General features: G+C 39.4%; 1 long non-coding RNA gene across 1 annotated transcript in view; it reads left to right on the plus strand.

Annotated features, from left to right (window-relative positions):
- The first annotated feature begins 9980 nt into the window (after positions 1 to 9980).
- LOC121076642 overlaps positions 9981 to 21676 on the plus strand; it is a 45530-nt gene continuing 33834 nt past the window's right edge. The window contains exon 1 of the long non-coding RNA XR_005823641.1: positions 9981 to 10062. This is a non-coding gene — a long non-coding RNA (uncharacterized LOC121076642). The remainder of the gene's footprint in view (positions 10063 to 21676) is intronic.

The raw sequence follows: 21676 nt of genomic DNA on the forward strand, positions 1-21676 counted from the left end.
GTGTTCAGACTGCAGTTCACTCAGGTTGTATATTCTTAACCTAGCAATATATGTATTTATATAATGGCAAAATATGTACTTATAATATATTTATACAGCTTGGTCTTTGTGTCTGTTTTAACTCTACAATATATTTATTCCACGTATCTTCCATAACTGCTCTACTGAGTTTATATTTACTTTGTTGCATTAAAAGTAATTTATGTTTTGGAAAATCAATATATTGGATAAATCTTATCCATTATCCTAAAAATTAGATAAAAGATCGTTACTGAAATATAATACATTTTAAACGAAGCCATTAGGAAAATAATTTGTCTTTTATAGAACACTAAGTGTTAAGGAGTAGGTGAAACTTAGCTTGTAACAGCACTCAAAACAGAGGCAAAAATTGTCGGGAGGTTGGAAATGGGTTTCAATGTTTTCTGTGAAAGCTTGGAGACAATGCTCATTCACCAGGGTAGATCTATGCTACACTTTCCAGGGTGGCTGAACACCGCCATCAAGCCCAAACGCACTGCTCACACCACCAATCGGCCTCCAGCATGACTGTTAGGCACCCTCTGAATCACACAGGGATGCTGTTTATTTGAGCGTGCCCAACAGCTTCACAAGGCCAGCAGGCTGCCTGTGTGCCCGGGCTGGCTGTCCCCAGGCTGGCTGCCAGCCTGGCCCCGCAGCGGCGCGCAGCAATGGGCACTGTAGGCAGCTGCTGCTCGGGAACTGCACCAGACTCAGCGCTGCCCTGCAGCAGCTGTCTCGGAGCTGCAAAGTCAGAACCTCTAAGAGTGAGCACTCAGGGATATATATACACATGTAGGAGTATCTTGACAAAAAAAATGATGCAGGTACAAATGGGATTATTGTTACTCCAAAACTGAAAGTTACTAGCAGCTTGAGACAAATGATTCTAAAAAATCATAGAAAACTGTTCTGAAAAACCTCAGCTGATCATCAGGTTCATCCCTCAGTCACACAGCTAAATAACTATTGTGCTTTTTCTCAACAGTGTCCTTAAAGACTTCCAGTGCTGGAGTCTAAAGTTTTCTTAGGTCAACAATTCTGGAGCTTCATTATTCCTATCACTGGGAAGCTTTTCTAATGTCTAACCTGAACCTTCTTTGCTACTATACAGGCCTTTACTTCTTTTCCTGTCCATCCTGGGCACGATTTCACTGCTTTGCCAGTTTTCAATGCTTTAAGCAATACAATCCCGGTCCGTTCATTCTGCACAGAAATTAAAAGGTCCCTTACACAGTCCTCCTCTGGATTGTCTTACTCTCAGCTACAGCTTTCTTGAGGAGTATCCCCCAAAACTGGGGTCTAAAATGTATTCCAGCCAAAGTTGTACCATTGCAAAGTAGAATGAAAGTTGCCTCCCATTTATGTTCTAGACTATACTTTCATCTAAACCTCAGCATGCCATCTTCCACTTTTTGTGACTACGTGATGGTGCTGACTCAGGTCCATCTTCTGAGCCACCAAGACTGCCAGATTCAGCATTAGTGCTGCCTTATCGCACATCCACATCTTATTCCACATCTAGTATTTTTCTAGCCCTAGTTTTGCTTGGAAGAGTATAGCACTTGACCTACTGAACTGCATTTTTTTCAGACTGTTATTCCTATTTATCCTATGCACTTTCAGTCTCTCCCCAGCTTACTAGCAGCTGCAGATTTAGTAAGGACGGCCTAAGTCACTGCTGAGAACAGTGAGCAGCACTTGTCTGGGACACACTGCTGCAGAATCTAGTTTGACAGGCATTCTTCCACTAAGAATCACTGAAGATCACAATCTCAATACTGTTTCCAAACAGTCCTGCACCCACCCTACAGCAGTTTCCACTAGAAGAACACTTCCTTCCGAGTACGTTGTTTAAGACAACGGCCAGAGCTTTACTGGAACCGAGACAGGTGACTCTTAGAGCTTCTTCTCCGCTCAGTGGGCCTGTTACCTTTCACAGAAGGAAATTACATTGTCTTGACAGAATTTGTTCTCAATTCATCTACGATGCCTGTGATATCTTTGGGTTCTCCTATGTGCTTATATAACATTTACTTGAAAGTACCTCAGTATTTTTCCAGGAATTTAAATTAAGAGGTGTGACTTACAATTCTTCAAGCTGCTATTTCGCTTTTTCTTCATATAGGAACTATGTTTCTTTTCTTTTTCTTTTTTTCACTTGGTATTCGTGTTTGCCAATTTGCAAACCGTTATGAGCAATGGGATTGCTTCAGCTGCTTCTTTAATATCCTAGGATGACAAAGCTCATCAGGTCCAGCTGATGTGAAAACTATAATCTCTGTATTTCCTCTTCTAGGTTAATATCTTATCCCTCCATCACTGGTACTAATTATGCTAGGCAGATGCTATTGCAACTGATCTTTTCAAGAAGGGTCATGAAAAAAGCTAGTAAACACTTCTGTCTTTTCCAGAACTACCATTTGTTGATCTCTTCCAAGCAAAGGACATAGATTTTCCTTAGATTTTCTTTTACAAGCTGTGTGTGGGTGTACTGCTGCATACCAGGCCTGATATAAAGAACAGATCTTATTCCAGGAGATTCTGCTCTGGAAAATGTTTTTTTTTTTTCAGTCAGTTTGGCTGCTATTGTTCAGATTACTTACAATTCAGATATACAAAGCGTTTCCTTTTCTCCCTTTTTTCCTATAGAGCCTGAAGCAATAACATTTTGAAAATCTCTTTGGTCCATCCTAACAAAAAACTTGGTCTTGAATTGGGAACGTCTGTAAATAGGTACAATTTATAACATTTATAAAAGTGGCTTTACTTCAAAAGCTAAATATACTCAATTTTATGGTTATCAGGTTACCAACAAACATAATTTTTCTGAGAAACTAAGAAAGCAGAAATTAGGAGATTATCTTTAGATACATTGTGAACTTAATCACAGGATCACTCACAAGAACACAGATGCTCAAGAGTCACGTGGAGGATGGAAACATGCTCATCACTAGGCTAACAGCATCTTTAATTGCTGCCCTTACTTACAAACAAAATTGCATCAGTGGAGAGGATTACAGTGTAGTTCAGTTTATAGTGTGAACAAATACTGATCATATTTTAGCTATTTTAACAAGATGAGCTCCTACCTATACCACAAACTACAATTATGTTCTAGCTGGGACAGGGGATGACTGATGTGGAACTTCAGCCCTTGACTTTTATATATATGTAGCACTGTGGGCTTAGTACATGAGAAATCCATGAAACACAGGCTAGCTTGGATAGGAGATAGGATCTGGGGTTTTCATTTTCCTTTAGAGACTCCAAGTGGAGCAGTGCGAGTAGAGACTGGGGCGAAAGCATAGCCAGTGCCGAGCCCGATGCCCTGTCATACAGAACAAATTGCAACCCCCTTCTACCTGACATCTGCCAGCCAGTGGAGAAGAAATGGTGGGGTTCTACCACAACCTGCGGCACTGCTTATGTCTGCTGTCTTTCCCAGCTCCTTATGAAGCTTCATGCAAATATGGTAGCAAGTCATCAAATGATATCATCTTAACACATATTCCACAAAAGCTTGAACCAGTGTGGAATTATGATCAGCCTTCAAGGACAGGTTCAGTAGGAGATCTATGCCTAAAGTTTAGACATTTGATCTCAGGAGTAGACTTCACAATCCAGTGATATAGGAGAATTTGGAAGAGAAGAAGGAGTCTAAAGAGCCTAAAAAGTCATACACTGAGCGGGAAACTGTGTGCTGTTTTTTAAGGAAGTGGCTGAGACCAGCTGGATCTCACAGTCTGCTTTGCAAGTAATTTCTGATTCCTCTTCCAAATAATACCACTTCTGTCCATTCACTCACTAAACAGAGCAGAGCTCCCTTTTTTATCTTCAGAGGTGTCTTGAGGAAATATATTGGTGGCACCCCCTTTTATGGTATGAAAATGTGTGTTACTCATCCCTCTTGCTTAAAATATGCGTGAATGAAAGAGCTTAAGACTGATTTCCATATTCTCTGTGCTACAGAGTTGTTCTATCTTTATGCCACTGTCAGAGAAACAGGGAAAATCACAACTGAAAATGTCAGGCATCTCCAGAGTTACAGGTTAAAAAAATCACTTCAAAATCTCTGTTTTGGTGCTGGCTTTCAAATTACGCCCAGGTTTTATTTTAGGTACCAAAGGACCAGATTCTCAGAGATTTATCTTCTTACAACCCATATGACTTCAGTAAGTTCCAAGATATTCTGATTTAGGCAAGCAAAGTCTGATTCACTTTGGCCCTTAGTCTCTAGCAAAGCTCTCCTTCAGTGGCAAGAAAGGGACAGAAATACGTGTTTTGCCTTTCCCGTTTTATTGCCTTCTACAATTTTGTTCAGTTACAGGTAGTTACATGTTCCTCAGTTGTATGAGAACACCCTGCACCGGGAACTTGACTGTTTCAATGTACCCTGGCTTAGCCTAGGTTACTTGTTCCTTTTCGAGTTGTTTATGTGCTGTTGCCTTGTCTTTGCTGTTGGGCAAATGCTAAAAATAAGAATTTGCTTATCTAATTTGTATGGATCTTCACAGTGTATGCGATTTCACTGTCTCCCTTCCCCTCGAGCAGTGGACAGATTTTCCAGACCTTATGACTATGGACTATGTTTTCATTGCAGTTATAAGTCAGAGGATTTTTCCTTTCAATACTGACTTCTCAAATGAAGACATCCAAAAATTTTCCACAGGGAATTGTTAGAGATTACAGTTTCTGTTTGCTCTGATTGGGCTCTGAACCTGCTAACTCTGATCTGATTATATTTATTTCCAGTCCTGGAAATGGAATTAGCACCTTGTATATTTGTTTTCCAGAAAACAAACAAACAAACAAAACAACAACAACAACACTAATATCTGTGAACTGATTTTTTTTTTTCTTTAGAATAGATGAGGAAGTTGTATTTGATGTTAGATTAATAGATTATTTGCTTGTATGACAGGAGAAGAATCAGGGTAAGCTTCCCTGTGTTGCCAGTCCCTGTGCAAAAAAGCTTAGCTAGGGGTGCCATCTCAACTAAAGATCAGGTTATTCTGCCTCCAGTCCTGTCCTGTCACTGCCTGTTCTACCAAAACAGTTCAAGATAAGTTCCTGTTTGTCAACCACAACATTTTTTGTGGCAAATTTTGTTTCTGGAAAAAGGAACTGCAGTACAGAGGTCACGAAATGGGCTTTTTCTGATGTGGTTTGAATTTAATCAGAATAGGCACATATTTCAATTAGCTCTATCATGAATCAATAGAAAGTTTTAAAATGTAACCTCCGGATGGCAGTTTGAGACACCAGCTGGTTGTTCAAAGTTATGCAGACACAGTTCTTGCTGTACCCTTGCACATACCCCAAATATGCAGACAGTTTAATTCCTGTTTTAAAAGGTCTAACACAAAATATTTTCACAGCAGGAAGCATGATAGTCAATGCTAGTGTTTATCACACTGAGCGTAGGTCTTAGAACATTTCAGCTGCATATCTTCTCTTACTAACTGAGATCAGTAAAAAAAAAAAAAAGAAAGAGTTAGATACCCTTAAAAGCTTACTTTAGCTATGGTAAGGAAGATTAAAAATGCACTCTCTCTTCTTTCTGCATGCAACATCCTTTTTTTGAGTTGTACAGAGCAAATGATACTGAAAAGCAACAGAGCAGTAACTAAGCTGTGACAGTTTGAAACTTCTGTGTATCCCTGCTCCGGCTGTAGCATTGTTTTATTGCTGAGCTGATCAGCATGTGTGGAGTCAGCCCGTATCCTATGAAACTGTATAAGTGAGGACCGGTTAATTTTGGTGGCTCTAATGCATGTAGAAGCATCCTAGGATACTTATGTCCAGGAAAATTAGTCCAGTAAGCAGAGCAATTGAAAAAGGATTTGTGAGCAACCAAAGGTCCCTAGAAACACAGCAAAGCAGAAAGAAGAAAGTGATTGGGTGGCACTGCTGGCATTCAAGGGCCACAGGCCTGCAATGGTCAGGGATGACTGAAACAAGAAGCTTTGCGAGGGCCAAAGAAGAGAAAGGAACTGCTTGTGAATGTAGTAAAAACAGCTTGGGGACCAGTCAAAGAAAAAAGATATGGCCTACAATAGAGAAAGAAGTAAACTCTGATGTGGTGCAACACCATGTGCGTGTAAACTGTAATCAGTGCAGAGGGAAGATAAGATAGGATCCTGGAAGACCCTAACCTGAGTGTAAAGAGCATGCAAAAAGCAGTGCTGATGTGGGTAACCTGGGCTTTTTTTAGAACTATATTGTTAAGTAACTTAACAAGCACTGTGTGGACCTGTTTACTTTCATGATAATATCCCCTTATGGTTGGAATTTTGCTTCTAAAGGAGCAGAACAGGCACTGCATTTGAATAATAAATAAGGTTTTGTTCAGCAAATGCACTAGAGGTGTCATCTCCCCTCCCCCTGATACACATCTGGAACCTAACCTAGACCAAAACCAGTTTAAGAGCATAGGAGCTTAACATACAGGGACTCAGTTTAGCACCCAGGTTAGTGATCAGCTGGCAAAACCTTTGGTCTATCCGAGAGTATATCTTTAGCCAGATTCTGACCCCAGTTGCATCAGAATGAATACAAATTAATTTCCAAATCAATTTCCAAGACTCTGACTGGATCTGTCCAGTAAAGTCATTGTCTCTGAAATCAGAATTCGGTCTTTGCTCTGCAATCTCAGTTTTATTTTAGGATAGGTCAAATTCCTTGAGGGAATAATGAATCATCTAAGACATCTGGCAAATCTCTCTGATTGTGTGATACAGTGGTAAAATAGGTCAGCATAGTTTAGGGTTGCTTTAGAATCTACAAGATAGGAGACAGGAGTCTTTAATACGGGAGACTGACTCCTAGGGACAATTAGATCAGTTATACAGGGAAGAAGATGTAGAGAGATATGAGAGCTCTAAAAAAGAAACTGAAAAAGATTTTTAGTCTGCAAAACTAGACAAGAATAAATGTATTAAATAATTTTAAGTAATCCAATAAAGTATTGGCTGCTACTTACAAGGCAGTACAATTTCAGCAAAATAAACACTTAGCATAGTACACAACACATTGACCACTACCCTACACACTACTTGTGGACACATTAATATGTTAAAGTGTAGGAATAACCCCCCCCCCCAAAAAAAAAAAAAAAGGAAGCAAAGGAAAGATTTTTTTAAGATGAAAACTAAGAATCATGTCATGATAGTAAGATCTGGAGTTGCTTGCAAGCAGTCACAGCTTGTAGTATGTAAAGTAATATAAATGAAACTGCATTCTTAACAACATGAGACTTTTTCTGAAGATAGATAATGAAATTCTGGTCCCAGCAAAATTAGTGGGAACTTCTGAGGCCATCTGAAGTTATCCACACCTTGCAAGAGTAATTTCTGAAAGTATATATGTCTAAAGGATGTGTATAGCCTATTCACATGGCTGACCCAGCAATTCTTAAAAATCTGTTTAATGAAGAAGTACAAGAAAAATCACAAATAGCTGGAATTAGGTCAAGGCCTACAACAGGATATTTAATTTGGCATCCAGGAAGGGGCCTGGATTTATCATTTGTTGTTAATCTAGGCACTCTGCTTGTCCTCATTTATCTTCCCTTTGGAGCTACTGAGAAGAGCTTCAGAAATACATTTCAGCACATTGTGAAAACAGTCTATGCTCACAGCTAGTAATGAAGAAATAATGTAACTAATTGCTGTTATGTAATGGCACTTGGCAAATGAATGTGGACTGCTACAGAGTAAATAAAAGCTAGTTCTATTTCTGGAATACCGGTTAGAAACATCTTGACCAAAGACCTGGAGCGGGCAAACATTTGATTTTTTAATTCTTTTTTTTTTTTTTTTTTTTACACAGAAAACATTGACATCAATGGCTGTTGGTTAAAGGTGTTGTAAGGAGAACTCTAGAGATTGAGAGCTTCTGTATCGCTGCTGAGTACAGACAGCGCAGCCTGTACACTGTACTCAGCTGCCTCTGTCATAGTCCTGCAGCTCCTTAGATCCCGTCATCTCTGCTAAGCTGACAAGGGCATTCTGTTAATTCCACCAGCTCCTGGGGACGAAGTGATGTGGTCTGAAATGAGGCCACCCAAAGAGCTGCATAGGAAATCATAAAGTACAAAAGGACTTCTAGCTACTTTCCACTGAGACGCATTCCCAGCCAGAGCCATAAAGTTTGTGTGGGGATGTTAAGAATCATCTTTTTAAGTTAATAACCTGGGATATTTTATTGCAGGAATTTTAACCACACGTACCGTCTGTAGGTCTTTAAGGACCTTGCAAGGAAAACTTGATGAACAACCGCACGCAGATCCATGCTAGAGCATTTCCTGTGAGAACCCTCATGCCTGTGAAGGCATGGTGTGTTGGCAGAAAAGCTGTACTATCTTTGTTTGGTAAAGGAGCCTGCTCAGGCAGTGCTCATTTTGAGTGGAGATGTGGGTGGGACGAAATCAGGACGGCTGCCAGGCTACCCTGTGACTCAGAGGAGGAACTCCCATCGATGTGTGGGGAATTCAGTATCAACAGCTAGAAAATCTGAGACACAAATGGTGGGCGACTTAACTGGCTTCTGTCACACACTCTGAGGATCTGATCCTGTATGAATCAGACTCTGTATCAGTAAAGCCCGTGCTTGTTATCATCCCTTTGTCCTAAAATCTAAAGCAAAATTAATCTTTTTATTTTTGTAAATGGGTCAACAAAACAGTATCTCTCCATCCTAACGACTAAGAGATTCGAGTAACCTCTTTGCCTCAACTGGAGAAATTTTAGAGTAGATTAAATTATTTGTTGCTATTACAACACAGCTGCATCAAAAAGTAAATATACGGGGGCATTTTGAGGGGATGGCTGTTTTAATTACAGCTCATAAAACATTTTCAACATACTAACTCATAATTTTTTCTTCTGCCCATTTACAATGATTTTTAAATTTCCTTCCCATTTCAATAACAAATCCCAAATAATAGGCTTAAACTGCTATTCATAAAATACAATGGGTGAGTTGGGGCTTTTGCTGATTACATTATGAAGTTTACTCAGTTCTGAACCTTCATGTTTTAACCAGTAATTGTTTCTCTCCTGTTAATACTACTGTGAACAGAAGAACTGCTGAATTGATAAGAAAAGCAACTGGATACATCCTATTTTACTCTGTAGGTCTACTACCTAGTGACATGATGTTTGACTGTTTGCTTTTGACCACTTAAAATTTAATTGCTGGTATTTCCTTCTGTTCAGAACTATTATATTGGAGCTGCTCATCAGAAATCTCACAGAATAGCTTATAGAATTTTAATACCTGAGTATTGAGTGGCATCGCAGTTCAGCTGCAGTGCTACTGGAAGTCCTCCCAGGCCTGGCACCACTGAGGGGACAGCCACAGGTTTCATCACCTGTGTCCAGAACGAGGGGCTGAAGGACTCACCGGGACACTGGGCCACAGCCACATGGCCCCTGGGGATGAGGGGAGTGGATTGCTGAATCCTCTCCGTGCTTGTGGTGAAGTGGAGATCGCCACAGCAGCAACTGATACTTGCCCGCTGCCCTCCTGTGAAGTGCAACCGCCATTTTCCCCTGCACATCCCGCTCTGGGGCTCTTGGCGCCAAAACTTGCGGCCGCCCTCAGTCACACCAGGTGGCCATTTTGTCCCCAACAGCCGGCCCTGGGGCAGCCGGTGCCTGTGGCCACCGCTGGAGAGGTGGCTGTCAGTGACTTAACGGCCCCGAGTGGCCTCATCTGGGAGCCATACCCGCCCTCTACCCCTGGTTCTCATTTAAGCGCTAGCCGTAGACCACCAGCTCCCCCCTGAGCTGTGAGGTGGCAGCGGGGGTCTCTAGTTCAGCTATGTACTGCCCCCTGTACCGTTCCTTTAAGCCCTCACCTGCGGGCTGATTTTCTTCCTTGCCCTCGGGTCTCTCTACTAGCTGTGGATCCATCTAGTGAGGAGACTTCTCCCCCGGCCCGAAGCTGTGGGGCTCCTCTGCCCCCTCAGGCCAGGCGCACCGTCAGCCCGGCGGGGCCAGGCACCCATCGCACCGTGCCCCTCCAGAGCATCAGGTATGCCGAGGCAGTAGTTTGATGTGTAACTTTGATACCCAGATATTAAAATCCCATTTTGCTCAAGGCTGGTTCCTGCTATTCTCACAATTTTTCCTTTTCAAGGAGGCTATTTACATGTAGTGATCTTGTGGTGCACTAATGCTGCCTTCATGAAACAGTTTCTGCAAATGGAGAGAATGAAAGGGCAAGATTTGAACTTATCTGACCCGTGGTAGTCATCTTGCGTTCATTTTTCTGCAGTTCTCTGCCCCTTTTGTCGATGCCACGGAGCCTTAGCCAGCAGGGGAGAGTATCTCACAGTTACCTTTTCAAAACCTTCCTGATTTAGCTTTTTAAAAAATGTATGCTCTACTTGTACTTGGCTGAAGGACAAGGTGAAGAAAAGGAATAAGGGAAGTTTTTCATCCTTGGATTTTGCTAGCACCTATTTCTGTGAGGTTGCTCTCTTTATTACAAAGAGCAAGCCTACTTATGCTGTTTGTCCAGCTAGTTTTAAACATAGACACAAGTTGATAACTTTAAACTCATATAGGCTCTCTCTTGGTCTTTGAGAGCTTGTTCAAAATCAGAATGCATTAGTGAATTAAGTTTTCAGTTCTTGTATTAGTGGTGTTGTAAGTTGTACATAAATATTTGACAGCACAAAATGTTGAGGCTTTGATTGTTTTTCATTCAGTTGTAATGCAGGTGACATGCACAAGTATAAGTGATTTATCTTATGGACTGCTTCCACGGGCAGTTCTTGTGTCTGCATGTGTCAGTACTTTACTTTCACAGTGTAATTGCTTAGCTAGCAGACAGGAGAAGGAAGCCTCTGTCTGTGTTTGAGGTACAGAAGTATTGTCACTAGCTGCAGACACAGCTACTAGAAGCATGTGATTTACTGAGCTTGGTGTTAATCTTCATTCAAGCTGACCTACAAGAGATACAATTTAAAAGAAAATGACAGACTTTCAATGAGTCAAATCTTTGGTGCATAAGAATCAATTGCAGAACATTTAGTTTGTTGAAGTCCTGAAGCCCTGGGGTGGTTGCAAATGGCCTAATGTTACTGATTTTCCTGGGAAAGACTGTTTCAGTGACCATACTAATTCTGCCCTTCCTTTGGTGTTTTACATATGGTGCTTATGTAATTACTCTTGTTTCAAGGCTTTTTGAGCATTCACTGTAGTAGTGTGTGCTTCTCAGGGCTTCTTCAGATGGATTTCAAACCATAAAGCTCAGTGGCTGGAACAAAGGAAAGGACACTTTTAGTTGCAAAATGTGAAATTAATCCTTTGCCTGCAGATGTGTTTCAAAATGTTTAAGAAAACTCATGGTGATTTCCTTTATTCTACTGAGGATGTGCTATTTTTGAAAATGTATTGGGAGGGGTCAGTCTTTCTTACTATGCTATTTCCATTTGTATTGTGGTACCAGTTAGGACCCCAGTTGTGATTCAGGATTCTCACTATGCCAAGCCCATAATGAAAATACATTCCTAGCCTCAAAGTCCAAGGTATTTTATTGACTTTGCTGTTATAATTAACTGTATTCTTGATGCTATTTCTGAACATTTCTGTTACTCTTTTTACCTCTACTTTGGTTACTAAGTATGGGATTTTTACTATTCTTTTTATCTCAGAATTCCTGAGCTCTAATCCTATGTGCTATATTGGCTCAGTGCAGACAGAGCTACTGACTTGCTCTTCATCCTTGCTCTAGAGAAGTGTTTCACCTTTGAACACCTGCTAGTTGTCACCACCTGTGGATAGCAGTGAAGGAGTCCTTTGGAACAAACTATGGCTATCTAAAATCACTCAAGCATTTATTTGTAGCATTATTTCAAGATGGATCAGTTCCCCGATCTCTTTTATCACACGTTTGGCACATCAGTTTTGCTGGCAGAGTAGAAGGATCAATAGGGAGACAGCTGAGAATAGGAACAGTTTAAGTTGGCAGTATATCTAAGACAATAGCATGAAGAACCCAACTAGGGTGAATGGATGCCCTATAGATGCTGGAAACAGTTGGCTTGCTTGGTAAGGCAAATAGGAATAGATGCTAAGCTGTCAAAAGGCAGGATGTTTTATTAACAGAGTTAAAAGGCCTCAGGAAAAATTGCAAGTTGATGTTGGAGAATATTCTTTAGTGATCTCTTTACATGCAGCCCTGTTACACTCTTTCCAGGCTGTTGGGCTCACTGGACCTTTGATCTGACCCAATACAGCTGTTATTTTTTCCCATTTACAGCTTTTGTAGGTGGGGTGTTAGGGTAGCAAGAGGGGATGTTAAAACCATAAAAATCACTATGAAATTTGGGCACAAAATGCATTTACTTGAAATGTATGAAATCTGTAGCTTACAGGGAAATAATGACATTTAACTAAGTGTTAGAGTGCATTTGTATATGTAGAGGAGGTAAGTGGATTGGATAGCAATGTGATCTAATTGCTATATTTCTTCAATTAAAAGTCAGTATGGATATACATCTCTTCAGGGTGATCATGCATTTTAGTGACTGGAATATGCAGTTGCAGTGATGCTTCCGGAGGTGGAAGGAACAGTATTTTGAAAATGTGGAACAAGTTTTGAAGAGGCTTTCCAGGGGAACATTTTGCCTTTTGAAACTTAACTTCAAAAGATTTTTCTGGTTTCCCCTAATGGCTAACAAGAATCAGAATATTTAAATTTATAGCACTTAAAATCGCTGCCTTTAACTTGCACTATATACCAAGGTGTGAATGTTATCTCTGCTGTATGCAAACAGGAAGACTGTTGCCCAGGACTAAACATCTTTTCAGCAACTTTTTTACAAAGTTGCTAAGTAGCAATATTTTTATATTAGTTTCATATCCAAATGCCTCAAATGAAATTGTAGACTTGTTGGGTTCCCAACCACACACAAAAAAAGGAGTCTCTGATCTAAATATGTGACAATCTAAAAGATTTGAATGACCTAGCTCTTCCTTTAGCCTCAGTAGTGAAATATCTGTCAATGGAGTTGAGAATGCATTTTTCAATTGCTGAGTTATACTTGGGTGCAATTCTGAGGTTAATTAGTCACGTCTTCATGGGGTGGGAGCTTGAGTATTTTTTCCATATGAAATGGAAGTGTGTATCCGTGTGTATACCTAGCAATATATTCTAACTCCCAAAATCAGGTACTAATTGGTAATTAGTAGTTTACTGAGCAGTTTAGACTAACATAAAACTTTGTCAAAGCGCATACATTTGTATATCAATTGAAGAGGGAAAAAATCAAACAAAGATGGTGCTTACAAACATCTGTCTTTCTGTTCCAGAGCAAACATTTGTCTTATTTAAGGTGTTGCACCATTTTGGGGATGGAAAAAAGTTTAAAAATACACTTCATGTTTACATTCCTTGTACACTAGTGACTCTATTCTCATTTTTGGTTCGTTTATTTAATCATTCATTGCTCATTTCAAAGCTGCTTTTGGACTGGAAACTTATCTCATTTGGCCCCTTTTTAGCTGGTGTTATTTCTGGATCTATGTATTACACATTTCCACTCTGAAAGCAAAAATTGTATGAGAGATTGAGAGGACTTGTCAAAATCATCAGCTTGTTACTATAACCAACTGACATTTGAACTGTCAGGTTTTATGTTTTAAGAAATGCAGTTTCAGCTCCTTTAACTACTTGCTGCTTGAACGTTAAGGTAATTCTGGCAGAATATACTTTCTGAACAGCTAAAAATAGCAAGTTCGTCTTAATGGCTTGAAAAGAATGCTGATATCCTGGAGACACGGTGGGTAAAGTAGTTCAGGCAACTCTTACATTTGAAGAAACAACACCTGACTGCCCAAAGCAAGTTTCATAGGACTAATCAGAGTCCTTTACTTAAATCTAGAGCTGTGAAAACAATTATCATTAGATAACTTTTAATTCATCTGTTGAAGACCTGTGGTACAATCTTTTGTACCTTGTGTAGAAACAATCTTGTTTTAGAGAGGATAAAGACACAGCTTCTCTTACCTATTATTCAGTCTTAGTTTGGATCTTCCATGACAAATTAGAAGTTGTTCATCGCTTGTTTAATACAGGCTATACAATTTCATAATCAATGGAATTTTTACTGTGAATTGGAATAATAAATACACTATCCTTGCAGGAGAAGTCCTTGCAAGACTGCAAAGAACAGTGGACCTGGATAACTCCTGAGGATACTTCTGAAACCAACATTCAATATTCTTAGATTCTATCTAAACAAATTATATTCTCCAAAGGGCTCCATCTAAAATGTGCTGAACTAAGGAGATAAGAAACTTGGTTTATTCATAAGCATTACCAGTGTAACAAAATGAATACTTGTTAGAGAAAGGGCATCAGTAAATATCCGTTGGAGAAAATTTTCTTCAACTGCATCAAAACTGGTAAGTGTATTAGTGATAATTTTGCTGGAAAACACTGAGTTTTTCTGGCACAATGAAGCTAGTCAGACTGCTTTCCTGACATCTAGCATGTTCTGAATCCTGTGCCAGGTATAAGTTGCTGATGTGTTCTGCATTCTCATGAATAATATTTGAAAACTTTAGCATCTCTAAGTGTTCATTAGTTGTAATCATTATTTTCTTGGCTCATGTAATCATTACTTTCTTGGCTTAAAATTCCTGAATTATAGAGAACTAACTTTGAGTTTGTCTTTGGAAATGTATGTGTTCCAATAACACCTTTATGCACTGAAGTGAATATAACAGTTCTGCTGGTCCATCCATTCACAAGCACTTGGTAAAATAAGCTATCACATCATTTTGCTCTGGACTGTAACAGTATCATTCATTCATTAATCTTCACAAGATTTATTTGCTTCCAAGAAGGCCAATTGAACAAAAGTAATTAGCATAAGGAAATATTCTGGGGGGATAAGATGGGGGAAAGATTTTAAGATTAAAAGATCTCTAAAAAATTTTAACTAGAATAACTTGTACCTGTTCTTACTCTTTCCATCTTTGTTTTAAAATTATGGAAGTAAAGAGGAAGCTGAACTTGAAACAGATTATCAGCAGTGAAATGTTGTTAGCTGTAAAATAGGGGACGAATATTTTCTGATAGAAAAACAGACCCACATTTGGGTTACAGTTACATACCTGTAGTCCCAATGCTACCAAAAATGATGCAGAAATCACTTGCGGAAATCACTGAACTTTTCTTCAGTTCTCCCAGCTTTGTGTACGCATTGTCCTTCCTTAGTGCACAGGGAAATAGTCACTGTCACCAAGAAGAAACTGAAGCAGTACCACCTTCAAAGGTAGGGGAGCCTCTTATGGACAAAAACACTAAATCGAAGAGCACAAGATGCCTCATGAGCACTGCCTCATCTGGAAGCGCCTTGTTTGAAAAACTGGAGATTCAGTTCAGTTCTGCAATGAGACCCAGGCCAACAGTCAGCTACACAGAGCTGTAGCTCTTTACAGAAGCCGGTCCCACTTGAGGAAGTCGTAATAATAGTGTTGATTAATATTGACCAGAACTTCCTCGTTCTTTTGTTGGCCTCAGTTAATGTGCAGCAAGGTAGCTATTTACATCACCTTCATCAGTTCTTGGAATAGAACAGAAGAAAATGAGTGGAAGTGTTTCCAAATATTTGCAGAGTATGAAATCCTGATCTGGCAGCAAAACTTAGCTTTGCTTCCTTTGCATCTTAAATCCATGAGAGGTATAACTGGTGTGACTGAAGAGCTGAGTATTTACGACTGGAGATGAGTCATGCTCTAAAGGACTGGTGAGGCCAGATCAAGTTGCATCCTAGTGGAGGAGAAGGGAAGCAGCAGCCATAGGACTGCTGCACCAGGTGATGTGGGTGTGTGCCCCCTTTCTAGGGGAACACGATCTCTTCGGTGTTCCAGCAGACCTTTACTGCCAAGCAAGGAGTTGGTTTTATCTTCAGCTTAAACTTCATGGATTATTTTTGCCCATGTTTCTTCACTCAACCTTGTTCCTAGATAAATGTGTGGATGGACATAAAGAATGTCAGCATGTGAAAACACCTAAGTATTTTGCTGTTCTCCCCTACCTCTCTGGAGATACAGCAAAATAAGAAAAAAAAACATGTATTTTTAGCTATGACCAGCCATGTGACAAAGAAATAGCTGGTAAGGTTGCTTTAAAATAGTAAGGAACTTCTTCAGCAATAACAACTTTCCATCCCCACTTAGCACAGTCAGCTGTATAAACTAACATTTTTGAAGAAAGAGCTTGGATTAGGCTCAAGCCTATACTTAGCAGCCAAGTTTCGGGTCTGAGAATGAAGGTTTAACCCTTATATGGGATACTACTAGATACTGGTAGAAGTAGGTAAACAGTTGGAAACGATGAGATGGTGAATTGTTTGTTCTTACATTGTCTGCAACTGTCAGCACTTATAAAAAAAAAATTACTGTCTTTCAAAATAGTTTGGCAAATGTTTCATAGGAGGGAAAAATAGGTCTGTTAAACTCATCAGAACCCATAGAGAAAAGATTAATCTATCCAGTAACTTAAGTTTAAAAATAGTTGTTCAGAACCAGTTGATAAGTTAAACTTAATTAAAAAAAAAAAAAAAAAAAAAAAAAAACAATTAAAGTATAGTTGAAGCCTTCAAGCCTCTACAGAGCTGATAATGGCTTCTAACATGAAGCTGTGATTATTACTCAGGCTTACTGTTATAAGGTCCTTAAGCCACCGTGCATGGGCCCCATGAACAGCAGTAGCAATTCCTGAGTTGATCTGGTGTGCATAGTGATATAATCCGTAGTTTTATTGCTCATGAGGATGAGATCAGTGTCTTGCCTGAAGTCTTGCAAGGCTATATTTTGACAGCAGTTGGATTTCTGTTGTGAAACTGTGGCCTGAGGGTGGAAGAGTTTTTCCTTTTATTCTTCTTCCCACGTAGTTTTAGTGGACTTCCAGCACTGTAAGGATGCTAGAATTGTGCTTACAAGTATATTCTCCGTAAAACGTCACCTGTGTTAGCTAGTCAATTACTGCTGCATTTCATTACTTAGTTTCAGTGCTGTCTTTTAGAAAAAAGTTGGAGGATATTGATCTGATTTTATGCAACTGAGACACAGTAAAATAGCAGAGTACAATTATTAAATGCTTCCATTTATCATTTGAGTGTTCACACTTAAGATGTTCCACTTAATGACCCTTAAAATAGCCACTTTAAATGATTCCCTTTCAAACAAATGAGAAATACATGTAAGTGAATCATTAACAATTTTTATAACAAACATCAAACATTACAAGGGACATTGAACTGAAGCATACACTGAATCATGTGCTCTAAAAATAAGTGCTTACTGACCTTAGAAGATATAATTGGGGTTTTGAAACATCTTAGGGATTCAGCCAAAACAAACTGCTGTGCATTAGCTATTGGAAAAAAAAAAATCATTCAACTGGCAGATCATGTATTAGGCTACCATGCAACTTTATCTGTTTCCAGTTCACACAGAATCTAGGAACAGGACCAGGACCTTAATGCAGATGAAATCAGATGAAATGAAAATTCATGAGAAATACTGTCACTAAATTTAGTCGATCCTTATTGCAAGTCAGGCCCTCAGTAAGTACAGAGCTTTCTGGCAATGTTTTGCATTTGCTGTCTTTTTTCCCGCTGATCTCTTCAACCTGTACTGCCAGATCATGCCATAACTCTGCTGTGGGAGATCGGTACCTGACTAACTTCATGTTCAGGTTTGTCAGTAACAGTTGACATCATCTGATGTATAGGCCCGCTTAATTCAGAGACATACCCCCTGAAGGCACGTCTCATGGGGATGTAACTTGTATTTAGGAGCTGCAAACTGAAGAAGGAAGCTTAAATTGTGCAAGTAAAACCTACATGTGCTGCCTTGGGTTGACTAATTACTGCTTGGCCATGCTTATTTACTTCCTGTTGTACCAGCTGTTTAGTACACTGGCCTAATTTTCAAGGAGGCACTAAAATCTGATATTTTAGAGAAAGCGCTGTTCATCATACACACAGTTTGGCCTGTTGCAAGCACAGGAGTAGGATTTCAAGGGAAGCTTCATTCTGGCTTTTTATCAGAGTAAAGGCACCAGACTCTGCATAGTACAAGGTAGGGGCTTAATGTGAACTAAAAGGTACTGGTTTTGTTGTTTTGCAGCTAATAAGTGGAAGTAACACTTATTTGAAGAGGAAAGCTACACCCTTCTCCAACAGGAATTCTGCACCCATGAGTATGAAAATGGAATTGGCTTCACGGATGTCGCAGTGGAGCCTTTTGGTTTGAGCCCCTCATGATGCTGAGGATCATCAGGGAGAGTTGACTCCATGGCTGGACCCTTTTTTTGTGAACAGCTTCAGATGTGGAGAATCCAAACACGATAAAGCAATATTCTGGAGATGGGAAAGCAGAATGTGGAAATAACATTTTAGATGGGCAATACTCAAAATCTGTACCATGTACTTATAGCAAAGTAGTATCCTGTTCTTTGGCCTCAAATTAATTTGAATTTATCCATCAGCTCTTCCTAATTTTGTAGTTTAATCTTAAATTCAGTAGAAGTAGATATAAGGTCTTAACCAAGGACAATCAAAAAGGAAGCTCTGCTCAGATGCCAGCTGGCTAACAGCAAAGCAGGTCACTTTCCTCTCAGCTCTGGGTGGAAATAATTCTCTTCAGATGTGCTGCAGCAGTAACAGTCCTTGGCCTTTCTGTGCTGGTGAGTAAAGGCCTGAAGAAACTTGACTGCAATATTTAATTGGCTCTTCTAGGGCACTGACAATAACAGAGAAACATGCTGGCAATCTGTTCTTGATCCTAATTTAAAATGCATGTCTTCCTCAATAGCAGGTACAATAACTTAACCCTTCAAGGCCACAGAGATTAATATACAGTATAAATTTGATGGCCGTTTTCTTCAGAGTCATGATATGAAAGCTCAGGACTGTTGTGATACAGATCTGATGAGCCTTCCCATGCTCTTCCTACAACTCCTCTTTTACTTTCATGTTATTTGCTCAGTATTGTTACTGTTACTTCCTTCACTTACAAGTCTACTAGGCTCCAAGACAGCAGGTGCCTCTTCACCAATGTGGATTATGTTATTTCCTGCTTTTCCTTCCTGTGTTCTTTGCATTAGCCCTTAAATAAATTTCACTAAGTCTGTCAAACAAGATTTAGTATTTATGTAGACTCATTTCTTAACAGTTCATATTTCTTCCTAGTTTTGCGATCTCACCTCGTTTGGTTTTCTAGCATCCAGCCATCAACTGAAAGCAGGCTCACTTCATTTCTCCTTCTCTGCCTCTTTACTTTTCTTCTACAGCCCCTCTCTGAAAATGAATACTACTGTTACTAAGCCTTGTCTTTATGCTAGCAATTTCTTCCAAATGTGCAGTGGGACATCTTCCTACCCAGTAATCATCGTGTTTCAGTCTATAGTATAGAAAAAAGTTTTAGGAAACCGCTTACAGGACTCTTAAGCACATAAATGACACGAACAGCTTTAATGTTTAAAATGTGGTATTCAGTTAAAATATAGTACCTGAATAGGTAATTAAAATGATGTACAGTGGTTGGAACTGTTAGGAAATTGAGTGTACTTTATTCAAATTAGAGGCACAAAAACAAAAATATTATCTGGACACCCTTTCTCTTTACAGCTATTTCCTGCATTACAGATAAGACAAACAAGGACAAGAAAATAATTTACTGTCTATATCCTGCTGAAGCTGCAGGTAATTTAACAAATGCAAAGGTGACTGCTCAGCAGCAAAACGGACTTGTTCTTTGCCTGTGGCACAAGGCAAAAGATAGTTTTCATGTATATGCTGTCAGATTAACAAAACTGGTTTTCTTAAATGTATTTTGGCATGGGGAATGGTTTGGAGTAAGGTAGTAAAAATAGCATCAGTGAGAATGCATGGACCAACCTCTTTGGGTGTTCCTCTTGTAATCCTGTTTCTTCACAGAATTCTTTCCCCAAGATGCTATCTACTTGAGGTAGCAGGAAAACAGAGTTGCCTAAAATTCTTGTAGTGATTTGACCTTCAAGAAGCAAAACCTCTCCATGTGTACCTGTTGAGCTTCCAAAAATGCTGGAAAGCAAGCTTTGCTTATAAGTGCTTGTATTTGAAGGTGTCCTTAAAAAAACAATATGAAGCATGTGTGGTGTTCTACAGTGATAAAAACAAAAATGAGCTTAAAGCATAAGCATATTAGTGTGTACTAAAAGTATTATCTGTGTAATGGAGATAACGAAAAGCGATTGCTTTCTTATTGCCTGCTATGTGTATGCAATGGATCTGAGAGGGGGTTTCACTATCTGAGGATAACAGGAAAAGTATATGCTCTGGGTTCTAGCTGGGGGCTTCCATGGCTAGATCAGGAGGCAGACTTCTAAGAGAACATACAGAAAAGACCGGTATCCACAGGAAGAAGTATATGTTTGTGCAAGAATTTTCAATGGTCTGACAGCTTGAAAGCATATCCTCTCTTCCAGCTTTAGGAGAAAATAATGTGCTTTTGAGAGGTGGGTCATCCACACCACATTAATCTGCTGTGTAACTGAACATGTCAGAATGAAAAGTACTGCTCTAAGTTCCTGTAAGGTGCTGTATAGTCTAAGGCAGTAACTCCCGAATGCACTTGTTTTACTTGTAATTATCTAAGGAAAAATCCTTATACCCCATTTGGTCTGCAACCAATTATAAGAAGCAGGAAGCTTCTTCATGTAGAACTGATCCATCTTGAAGCCAAGACAAAAGCTCCCACTGGCATGGCATTATCAAGGGCAGGAACCAGGTTAGCTCCCATTAAAATCAATCAAACTTTAAAAAATAAAAATAAAAATAATCTCATAATCTCATGCTAACTTTGTGAAACTCTATCTTGGTCAAGTGGCATAGTTTATGGTCATAGGCAGATGTACAGAAAAATGGGCAGGAAAACAAACTGGGTCTATAGAACATGTCTAGAAAAAGTTTCAGGTCTGAAACCAGTGGGTGTTATGTGAAGTCTTCCAACAAAAAACAGTTGGATGCTGGAAGACCCTTCACTGCTGGAAGACAAGTCAAGTCATTCTGTCTTAGAAGACCTCAGTAATGATAGGAAGCAGTGTTGCATATTTTTTTATATGTGAACTGTGTAGCATCTTTGTTCCTGAAGGCCCTGAGAAACAAGATCCAACTTTGTAAGCTGTGCCTTGAGGAGAGGCCTAGATGTGACCAGATGACCATGTGTGAACCGTTCCAGCTTATGTTAAACAGTTTTATATGATTTTGGAGTTTCATATTGAAAAAACATTGGTCCTTTTCCTTGTAAGGGGGTCAGTGTAGACTTTATAGAGCCAGATTTTCAACTGTTCTCTAATGATTTAAATCTGTGGATTGTGCTTGCAAGGAAAATACTGTAGTAGTCTTTTACAGAATATTCAGTTTGTAAGAATGCATGCTTATTTGCATACACAAATGTCTCACTTTATAAGCATAGATTTAGAAGCAGCAGCTGAAAATGAAGTCTCCACTGCCTTACTACAACATTGTTTTAAAAACCTTACAATATCTATATGACTCATGTCTTAGATGATATCATGTGATGTCTGGAAAATAGATTTTGAGGCAGAAGCAATATAATGGCGCTTTGCATTGATTCAC

The sequence above is a fragment of the Cygnus olor genome, chromosome 12, assembly GCF_009769625.2.
Source record: "Cygnus olor isolate bCygOlo1 chromosome 12, bCygOlo1.pri.v2, whole genome shotgun sequence".
NCBI classification, from domain to species: Eukaryota; Metazoa; Chordata; class Aves; order Anseriformes; family Anatidae; genus Cygnus; species Cygnus olor.